This window comes from Harmonia axyridis, chromosome 1 (genome assembly GCF_914767665.1).
Source record: "Harmonia axyridis chromosome 1, icHarAxyr1.1, whole genome shotgun sequence".
Lineage (NCBI taxonomy): Eukaryota > Metazoa > Arthropoda > Insecta > Coleoptera > Coccinellidae > Harmonia > Harmonia axyridis.
In genome coordinates this window covers 15,649,968-15,661,740 of record NC_059501.1, presented here as the reverse complement: position 1 = coordinate 15,661,740, position 11,773 = coordinate 15,649,968, and the positions used below count along the sequence as shown (strand labels likewise).

Here is an 11,773-nt window from a genome sequence, read left to right as displayed (position 1 = left end):
ATTTGAGGGAAATAAATATAGTCGAGGTTAATATATCATTGAGTAATAATTAATAAACCTTATTCATATGTATTAAAAATAATATTTCAATTCAGTAATGGTTGTTTCTATTATCCGATTGTTAGGGTCTGAGAAGAACCGTTATAAATAGCAAATTTTCGTCAACTACCAGTTGAAAATTTGTTGATAATGAATTTATGTTATTTGTAGAGATAACGTAAGTTCATATAAATTATTTATAACCGAAATATATCAAATGTTATCAAATATCTTGTAAACAAATATTTTATTCTCTATTAATAAACTTTTTTGAATGCATAATTTAACCATTAATATATTTATATTAAATATGAATCTGCTGTAATAGTTTTGAATGAATAACCTCCAAATAAGTGTTTCATTAATAATAAAATATGGATTTCTCTCAGTGTATGATCTCTTGAAATTGTCTTGTCGAATACCTACCATTCGGTTATATAATTTTTCCTGTGAAAAAAATTAGATCCCCTCATGATATTACGAGTTGTTTCCGCTTTGGCAAATCAAGATTGTCGACATGGTCTTTAATACAAACGTTTGAGGAGGAAAGCTTTTTTCTATGAAACAAGGGCATCGACTTAGATGGAATAAAAATATTCAAAATCTTTAATGTAGTATGTGATAATCTTTCCCAAGGCCTAAGAACAAGAACTGAATGTTACGGAGAAGTAACATGAACGTTAACCCAAATGAGTTGTCATGAAAATATGAGCAGAAAATTCAAAATAATAATCCTTCATGCCATATCTCACTTTGATTCATTTCAATGCAATATTTTTACTTTCATCTTTTCAAATTTCAGGTTCCGAACCATCAACGTCTCAACAGCAGCCAGAGTCCATTACGCCTCGTAGACGTTATGACGAGCGTAATGCTCGTAGACGTTATGCTCCTGAAGGATCTGAATATCTCAGTCGGAGGTTGAGACATTTAAGACATGCAAGCAGAAGATCAAATAGAAACCTCCTCCAAACTCTTGCGAAAAATGCCCAGAAATCTGTAAGAAAAATTTTCATCAATCATTTCTATTTACGTCTCATTTCATGGGTAGTTTTTTCTTCGATATATTTTATTTTTGAATTATTATATCATGTTCACCACTCATATTTTGAAATGCTTCTGTCGTTTGAAGCCCACTACACATCAAAGACGTAGATATGGGGAACTTCCAAAATGTGAAAAAAATATATTGTTCAACAAGTGGGAAAAGTCCAACATTTCTCACGAGTGTGGAAGTTTGTGGCACGAGCCTGGAAAGCGAGTGCCGCAAACACAAGAGTGAGAAAAGGACTTTTCCTACAACTGTTATGGAAAGTAGCGTATTCTTTATAGCTTAGTCAATTTCTAAACTATGTATTGCTCCCACAGTGAAAAATATTATTCCACACGGCACTTTGCTCACCCCTCGCTTGGTAGACCATTGAAATTGGGTTTTTGAGAAGTGTTTTCATGGAAATGCAATAAATGAACATATACTCTCTACTGAGGACATTTTGAATTGAATCGGGTACATTACTTGAATCATTTAAATTTGTGCAACATGTGGAGAAAGTCCTTTTCTCACTCGTATGTTTGCGGCACCCGCCTTTCAGACTCGTGCCACAAACTTTCACACTAGTGAGAAAAGTTTGACTTTTCCCACTTGTTGCACAATATACTATTACTATGATACCTTTAAAAAAAAGGTTGAATCATCGACTAACCGTAGTGTTCTCTAACATTTATATGCATTTCGATGCGTCCAAATCATTCATTGAAATCAGAAATAATATAAGGTCCAATAAGGAGCCTTGGAAAACGCCAAATTTCCGTCTTCTTATTTTGTCATTGAACTTGTTCATCTGTCATCAAAAAATGAGGCTATTGGAAAATGTTCGATAACAGAATGGAGATAGGGCCAGTTGCACCATTTGCCTGAACATTGATTAAAATTTAAACATTGATTTATTTCTGATATCTCTTGAGAAATCATAAAGTAATCAACGTTTAAATTTTTAATCAATGTTTAGGTAAATGGTGCAACTGGCCATAGGGTTATAATTTCCAGTTTCTGTTTGTCTCCTCTTTCACAGATAGGTATCACTCTACAATTTTTAACTCTTGTTCTTGAGGTAGACACTTATTCATAATAACAGTAGCGGTTTAGCGATTTTTAAGCACAAACTCCCGAATAATATTGTTGTCAATTATCATGTCATATGTATAAGGTTCCTTTTTGCAAGTTTGGTCATTTAAAATTTCGTCTAAATTCATAATTTCGGAGCCTTATCTACTTAGTTGAGTGATGAATTCAATTTTTGGTTAATCCTTAGGTTTATCCGAAGGTTTATTCTTACTCCGATCCAACTGTGGAAGAATGTTTAAAAAATATCATTATCCAAGCTGCAAAATCATTTTGTTTCAATATTCTTCCTCTTGTTTCCTTTTTATAAATCAACATATCCTCTTATATTGTTCTCAAGTGTACTCAATTTGTCTTTTTTTTTATTTTCAATGTATTATTTCGGTAGTTCCCTGCATTTTTTGTTGGCTTTAAAGCTTCAGTGCATAGCCACACCCTACATATGGTATCAAGCGTATTTGATTTATTGCTGTTTTGGAGTGCTCCATTTACGGGAGACTATGTATCCTCATGTATATAATATAACAATACCATATCTGATCTGATGACAGAAATAATATCTTAATAACGGCTGAGGGCTGTTACCAAGATACGACATTGTCAATGCCCGAGGGATATTTACCGGGAAATTTTTTAACGAAAAAATTTGACTTGAAATTTAACTAAACATTAGATTCGTTGCTGTTCTCTACTATAGATAATCTATTACCATTCCATCATGGGCATATAGGGCTGATTTAAATACCATATTCTTAAACTGGTCAATCATAATGTCAATCTTTACAGTACTTTTTAGCAAGAGTTTGCTCAAAACGTTTCACATTGCCTTCATCGTTGCTTTTTTATATTCGGTCCCGTCTTTCTTCTTCATATTGACTATATTGACCGCCCAATCTTTCAGTATCAACTTCAATTCTTCTAAGATCCTATTTTCATTCAATTGATATTCTCATGCACAGCAAAAATGCATAAATATTCCCCAAGAATATTTGTGACTGTAGGTCGTATTCCTGGAAATTCTTCTTTGATATGCTCATTTATAGTTTTGTTATACTTAGAACATACATTACCAAAACGTGACGTTTTGAAATTTATATGGAATGAAGTTGTCAAGCTCAATCATAGTGATTGATAATTGCACTGATTGCATATACCAGTCTTATGTTGACATGATTGGGTGAATTTGTTTCTTATGATACAAAATGACAAAATTTTCACTGTATTTGTGTACAATTGTTTCATCTCAAATTTCATTACAGTACCGTGATGGAGAGGATAATTCATGCTGGGATATGTTTGTATATAACTATGTTAGTAGTCCGACGTGTGTCGTGCATGGCAAAACGCCAAATAGGCAAGAAATAAGATTCGAAAATCAGAGAAGAGCATTTGATCTGGAAATGAGAAAACGCAGAGAAGACAGAGCTAGAAGAGCCGCAGCCGCAAGAAGATTTGCCGAGGACTGCGATGAAATAGATCGAATGCTGGAAAACCTGTCAATCAGTAGCAACATTGCTGGTATAACTAGTAAATTGAATTCTTTCAAATTTAGCGAAGAATGAAATTATCTTCACTAACCATCGTCAAAGTCACGAAAAAAATTATTGAGTTGAAAAGGTCTACTATTATTATATATTATATTTATTTGTAAATATTTCATATTTAGGTGCAAGGTTATGTTCCCTATATTATTATGTGCTTGTGATACTGTTATGTATGTGTATTATAAATACAAACAAAACCTAGACTTTTTATGTGTTTTCTTTGTTAGGTATATTGTGAAACCTCACAGTATCGAACGCATTTTAAGAAACTGTGATAAAATAGTTATTTATAATACAAGTGCAGAAGGCATTGATATCCTTTCACGAGTTCAAAATTCAAAAACGAGCCACGAAGTGGCGAGTTTTGGAATGAACGAGTGGTAGAATGAGCCTTCTGTACGAGTATTATACATTATTTTCTCTAATTCATTGCATTTTCATTGAGATTAATGAAATATTTCCATAAATATAATTTAGTGATTTTTGTATTGAAAAATGTTGATTGGCAGAACTGATTTCTTTAAGGCAAATTGATGAATTGACAGATTAAGCCGTGGCGGGAAGTTCAGAGAACCAACATAGAATAATAAAATATAACCATGAAAACTGTGCGTTTCTGATATATTCTCGCACGATTTTGTTCTACAAGATGTGGAAGAATGATCGGAATAACCACAGAATTAGAGAAAAAGCTTTAAAATATGGTTAAGAAGGGAACAACATATCTGAAAACTGCAATGCAAAAAAAACGCACAGTGAGAGAAACATTGAATATAATTCAGCTCAGCATACAGGTACTTGATTTTACATAAAAAAAGGGGAAACAATTACAAAAGAAGTCGAGGACAGGTTCAAGACTATGATATGGTCGAAAACAAAAAAATTTATGCTCTGGCTAACGTTGAGGGTTCATCTGAGCAGATCAGAAGAACTATTTTATCGCTTGGTTCGATCTGATAACACCAACAGAAAGCTTCTCACAAAGGTGAAGAGTACGTACAACTCCAAAAGAATGGTTGAGTAATGTGGTCTACAAAATTTGTTGCAAGGATTGTCAGTCTACATATACAGGGTGTTTCAAATTAAGTCGGCACCATTGCTAACTCCGTAATTATTGATGCTACGATGTCAGTTAAATGGGCAAACTAGTAGCATTTTTAGTGGTCTTCTCGATGCCGAAAACAAAACAAAAATTGACAGTCGCGTTGTCGAAATATTTCATGAAATGATATTGGTTTCAATGGAACACCCTATATTTTTTCATGCATTTCGATTCGTAATAACATTCTCAACAACAAAGCTCATTTGACTTTTTTTCGTAAAGGTGAAAATAAGACAGTTGTATTAATAGGAAACATTTATAACAAATGGATTTGATAAAGCGTTCTAAAATATCGAGTAAATGGTCAAAAACACCGCCTTCTTATTGAACACATATTGGAATCCTTCTATTGACACTATTGATTCACAAAATGCATGCGGCTAGCGGAATGGCTTCAAGATGGAAATTATCGTTTTGTCTATTAATGTCAATAGATTAATGGTGTCGATTGAGTGATGCTATAATAGGTGCTTTCCAGCCAACGTCAGGAGCTCCTCGGTACAGCTCCGAAGAGTACCGAAGCGCACTTGTAGTAAGGATGGGCAATAAATATCGAAATATCGATATTTCTTCAGGAAATTTTTGATAAATATCGTCGAAATTTTCAATTTTGATACTATAGATTGTCGATATTTTCAACCGATATTATCGATATATTTATATAAATTTCAGAGTATCAAAATCGATATTTTTTAATATTTCGCATTACGATTTCGACCTCACGAAACATACAGTCCATTCAGGAATTATTGACATCGAAGCAGGCCGTGAACGTCTAGTCACGGCATTATTTCTAGTTACAAAAATATCACTAAAAATTGCTATGGTTCATCATAGAAATAATCAGTAAATATTAGGTATTGATAATATTCATATCATTTTTCTATCTTAAAGAACCCAAAATTTCGAAATTAGGAAGGCAGGTATACAATCGTGATTTAATATATGGGAATTCAGATTCGATAACGAAAAAATAAAGTGGAATGCCTTCAAATTTCATGCAACTCCAATGAAGAGAAGAGATATCCATTCATTTAAGAGTCCCCAATGAAAGATCCCATTAAAGATCATTAAAATATGCATATTCCTCCTCACCAGAGGCTCTTCAATAATTGTTGCATTCTTTATGGACACTGTGTGCAAAATTCTAATCGTATAACTCTGAACGTGTTATTTTATCCCAGCGATTATGGATCATTTTAGCTGTGGTAGCTGAACTGGTGAAGCAATCAGAAAAAACGTCTTGATACTTTGAATTGAATGGCTAAGTGAATGAATTGACAAAATCATAATGAGACCGAAATAAAATTTAAAGGACTCATTTAGTATATGAAGAATTTCAACATAAATGTACTGTAACTTTCAAAATTGGAACCAATTTAACAGCCGATGTGTAATTTACTTTCTAAAGTCACTATTTATTGAAACTGTTCATGACGTGAATGATTGATTAAGCTTGTATGAAAAATATAGATATATTTGTATACTCAAGTTTTCTATTTTTTATTGAAATGCTTTTATACTATTAAAGTACATAAAGTATTTTGCCCATAACAGCTTTGATTCACTCACTAAAAGCATTTTTGCATGAAATTATTCTCAAATTGGGAATTTTAAAATTTTTATTGCATTCTGTTATCATCTTTAAGAGGTTAGGAGGTGAAGAAATTCTCAAATTTACTCTTCTCAATATATTTTTCGATTAAATAGCAAATAGAATTTATTAAATTTTAGGATTACTTTTTGAAGAACAAAAAACAGATAAAACAAAACTTAATTTTAAAATAGAATATAAAAAAACTATAGATGCAATGCCAAGACTTTGTTTACAGGTCTTTTTCATATAGCCTGATATAATATAACTTTGGTCATGCTCCATGAATTTTTGAAATTCATCATTTGATCTGTGAACACATTATTCCGAATATCTACAGAAAAGGTATTAATTTATCAACCCAATTATAAAATAATTCTCTCTTCATAGATTTATATAATCCTAATGATCACCACTATCAAAACAAAATATCCCGGTAAAAATCCATCAATCCAGCATTCAAAATAGCACTCCTACTTTTACCCTTGAATATACTTGAAAAACTTTAAGTTTCCTTTTTAGAATTCACTGTTGAATAAGACTGCCATTTTGAAATTATCAAGTTTCCTCCAGAATTTCACATTTTGTGGCAAATATTTTCGGTATTCACCATAATATCGTACTCAACTTTTTATCAATAACAATTTTCCTCTTATTAACTGTTTTGAACTTGTAACCAATTAATTTTATGTAATGTTGTCTTTGATTAATTAAAATCCAGATGCTTTTTGGTCAATTTTTATCCAGACTATACATTGAATCATTCAATGATTCTTTGAAGGTGAAATCGTATCGCACAGGTTTTCTTCCGCTAATAATACAGGCTGTAATGACTTGCTTTCTTCTTTTTTCAAACAGTACTGTGAGAAATACTCAAATGAACTAATCAATGTGTGTTTTAAATTGATACAACTTTTTAGTTTCAAAATTTCTTGGATCAAAACCAATAACAAATTGAACAATCTAACCTCCTGTCAATGACATTTCCTTCCAATGCCAACCCGAAATCAGCAATTCAAAATGTTACTGAATTAGCCAGTACCAACTTAATTTCGATTTTTCACAGCCACCCGGGATGTCAATAATTCCTGAATGGACTGTATAATACACTAGTTCCATTAGTCGAAAATCCTGATTTAGCGGAATATAAAATAAATATCGAATATTTTCGATATATGTAGCAGTTTTGAAATTCAACTCATCGAAAATAAAAAGTTATGTCTCGATCTTGCTGAAAGCTCAAGAAAAAAAAGACATAATAAAATTGTAATGAAATTCAACGGCCGTTGTTAAATACCTTTCTTTCTGTACATAAACGCCCTGAACCATTTATTGGTTATTGCTGGAATTCCCAAGATCCCTTTTACCTACCTCATATCAACCCATACAATAAGAAGCATTTTCATTTTTGAAATTCTACATATTGAAAATATGCAAAACTACTAAATATGATGTTTTCAACTGAATCTGGTCACGATGAATATGGATTTTCGTCTAATGGCACTAGAGCATAATATGTTTCGAGTGGTCAAAATAATAATGCAAAATATTAAAAAAATATCGAATTTGACACTTTCAAATAAATATCGACTATTTTCGATATGCAGAATTTCTGAACTGAAGTACCTACTTCATTTTGAAAATATTCTATAAAAATGGAAGCCAACTACTAAATGTGTTTTCAACTGAATCTGGTCACGATGAATCATAATGCGACATATTGAAAATATCGAATTTGAAACTCTGAAATATCTAAATATCGAAATGTAGAATCGCAAAACTGAAACTCTGCATATTGAAAATATTCCATGAAATGGAAGCAAACTACTAGAAATCCGGATTTTCGACTAATGGAAGTAGATCAAAATATGTTTCGTGTGGTCGAAATCATAATGCGAAATATTGAAAACTACTAAATATGTCATCTTCAACTGAATCTCGTCATCTGAATCTCATTATTCTTCCCTATCATAGAAAAACTTTATTGAATTCAACAAAATTTTCCCACACTAAAATATACAGCGATATAAATCGATAAATATCGATATATGGATATTTTTACTCTTACATATTTCGATACATTTCGATAGTGTCAGAAAATATCGATACAATATATATCGATAGTTTTCTGTCCCTTGCCCATCCCTAACTTGAAGTGTTCCAGTAAACAAGGCGCCGAGCCCTCGCGTTACCTTGCCCTTTCCCCTGAAGCACACACCGCATTTGCGGGGCTTCGAGCCCTGACAGGTGTGAGAGAGAAAGAAGACCGTTACTTCGCACAAAGTACGAGACAGCTGTAGAACGCTGGTTTGTTTACGTTTAATTTGACAGTTTCGTTTTGGCGCGTTCCACTCATAGCAAGGGCTCGAAGCTCTAGTGCGCCGAGCCCCTGGGTGACACGCACCTGACTGGAAAGCAGCTATAATGATCACAGCACAGGTTTCACGAGTTCACATCCCAGCGCACTTTTTTCTTTTTACTGTCTTATTTTGCTTTTATTAACAAAATATTGTCATTCGTATAAGTACAAAAAAAGGTTGTTTGGACAATCATGAGGTTTATTCGCCAAAACAAATAAATTTTGTATACAAGTGAAAGAAAAACATATTTCAAAATAAGTCGCTCATTTTCCACTTTAGGAAGAAAGGTGATATTAGCTTTGTTGTTGAGAATGTTATTACGAATCGAAATGCATGAAAAATATAGGGTGTTCCATTGAAAAAAATATAATTTTATGAAATATTTTGACAACACGACTGTCAATTTTTACCGACAATTCAAGAAACACTTTCCCAAAATCCCCAAATTATCATTTGTATATGATTTAAGAATTTTATCATTTTTCAATATGAACTCGGAACGAAAATTAATTAGTTTCAATATTTTCATCGATATTAAATTAGCTTGTGCTCCAGTGTCAAGTTTGAATTTTACAATTTCATTATTTATTTGCAGCAAAACATACCCTGAATTATCATTTTTATCATCATCAATTTTTCCTATGTATAAACAATCATCATTTTCGTTTGAGTCACTTTCACTTAAATTCACTGTATTTACCTTTTTCTGTTGACACATTTCAGAAAAATGATTTAATTTTCCGCACATGCTGCACTTTTTTCCGAACGATGGACACTGGTTTTTCCCATGTACTCCACCACATCGATAACAAATTCCATTATTTTTGTCTGTGTCCTCTACCAGAAGAATTCGTAATATTCTATTCCCTGGATTTTTGGCGTTGCTCTTCAATAGGGTTGGTGTATTTTCCTAGCCGCTTACTGAAGTGTTGATGGTTATTTGATTTTCTTACTGATTGTACTTCCAATGATAACGAAGAACTGGTCTCTTGTGTTATGACACTGGCCTGTCGTTTAGAATTTTCAATCATTACACAAAATTTAATTGCTCCATCTAAATCTATTTGATCATCCTGTAGTAACTTTTCACGAAGTGTTTGATTTTGTAATCCACAAGTGAAGATATCTTTTATAAGGCTATTTTTCGAATCACCGAATTCACAGGAACGTGCTCTGTTTTTCAGATCAGTTGCATATTGTTCAATGTTTTCATTTGTCAATTGTTTTCTCGTGAAAAATCGGTATCGTTCGAATGACAAGTTTTTCTTTGGCAAAAAATGACATTCAAACTTGTTTATGATGGTTTTCATTTTGTTTTTTCATCATCATTGGCAAAGGTGAAAGTATTGTAAATTACGAAACCTTCCTCACCTATATAATGCAGTAATTTCATCTTTTTTGCCTACTTCCGTAGCAACCAAATAATTTTCGAACTTCTGTCTCCATACTCTCCAATTCTCTGAAATATTTCCGGAGAAGTCCATTGCGGGTAAACCTCTATAATCACCCATATTTCAATTTATTTTGATATTATACCACAAACTATTATTCAATTCCTTGATACCGACTGCGCCATGTCACATCTCTAGGTTATGTTATCATACATAACACGATAAGTGGAAGACTGCCTTATTGAACATATTCTATTTATCAGTCCATGCGCAGGTACACTCCATATAAGAAACATATAATATAGTCAAAGCAATAAGTTATTCTAAGAACAAATACAACTTCATAACAGTTTGCCTATTTAACCAACATCGTAGCATCAGTAATAACGGAGTTAGCAATGGTGCCGACTTTATTTGAAAAACCCTGTATAGGGCAAACAGGACGGTATCTCCGAACATGAGAGAGATTCCCTCAACATACTCAGCCCTCTAAAAAAGAAAAAGGAGAACAACACCACTTTAGCGGAACATGTGTCAAATACATTCCATTCTTTTGATTTTATCGATTTATCGATTCAATAAAAATATTGGGACGCCAAAAAATTTTGAAAAAACGCTTACTACATGAGATTAAATAAAATAAAACAAGATGAAAAATCCATAAACAGGAGAACGGACATTGAAGGTTTGAATACGGCCTATTACTATCTCAACGACAAAATAAAAGGAAAAATAACTTAAACGAATTATCCGAATTGAATGTCAATGTCATTTGTGTAGATATAAACAGTAGGTAGTCATTATTTACTTATAACATATGTATGATAGGAGCGGTCTGTTTCCGATTTATCAGTTAAATTCTAGTTTGATGGTATCCAAAAGTATTGTTTATTTCATATCTTTCATGTTTCTGACCTAAAACCATAAAATAGAATGCAAGTTATTGTTTTCCCTTTTTTTAATGTTAAATCAAGTACCTGTATGCTGAGCTGTATTATATTCAATGTTTCTCTCACTGTTCGTTTTAAAATTTGTTTTTGCATTGTAATTATCAGATATAATTATTTAATATGTATTCATTTATTGTACAAATGTGATGTCTCATGGCATATTCCAACACAGTTTATTTTTAAGTGTTTTAAAAAATCTTGTAATTCATTTTGGATCCCTGAAGAAGATTTTAGAATAAAATCGAAACATGTCGCAATGATCTTAGAGGTGGTTTTTGTTCTAACAACCTAACCTTCAACCCTGTCAAGTAAATCAGTTTATATTTGACTGAATTAGGCATAGTTATTTCAATTCAAAGTTCATATCAAGCGATATGCCAATTTCGATTGCAAATCTAAGTGATATATTTTTTTAAACAGTGCCCGCTTTTCTAATCCAGAAATTTTTTTTGGTGGACCACTGATACTTTGAAAACTGTAAAAAAAAAACTATAATCTTATTCTCAAATTTACGGCTTCTTGTCAAGGGCGTACCATGGTCGTTTAGGTTGTGACATATTATAAAATAACAATAAATTACCTTAATTTCAAAATTGCCCCACTCGCTGGGTACGCCCATGCTTCATGTAGTTGTGTTGTTTCTTCTGCCGATTTCGAGAATAAAATTTCAA

At 32.4% G+C, this 11,773-nt stretch overlaps 1 pseudogene; it reads right to left on the bottom strand.

Moving 5' to 3' along the window:
• Window positions 1-9,165: 9,165 nt before the first annotated feature.
• LOC123685011 lies at window positions 9,166-10,329 on the bottom strand (annotated as a pseudogene).
• Window positions 10,330-11,773: the final 1,444 nt, after the last annotated feature.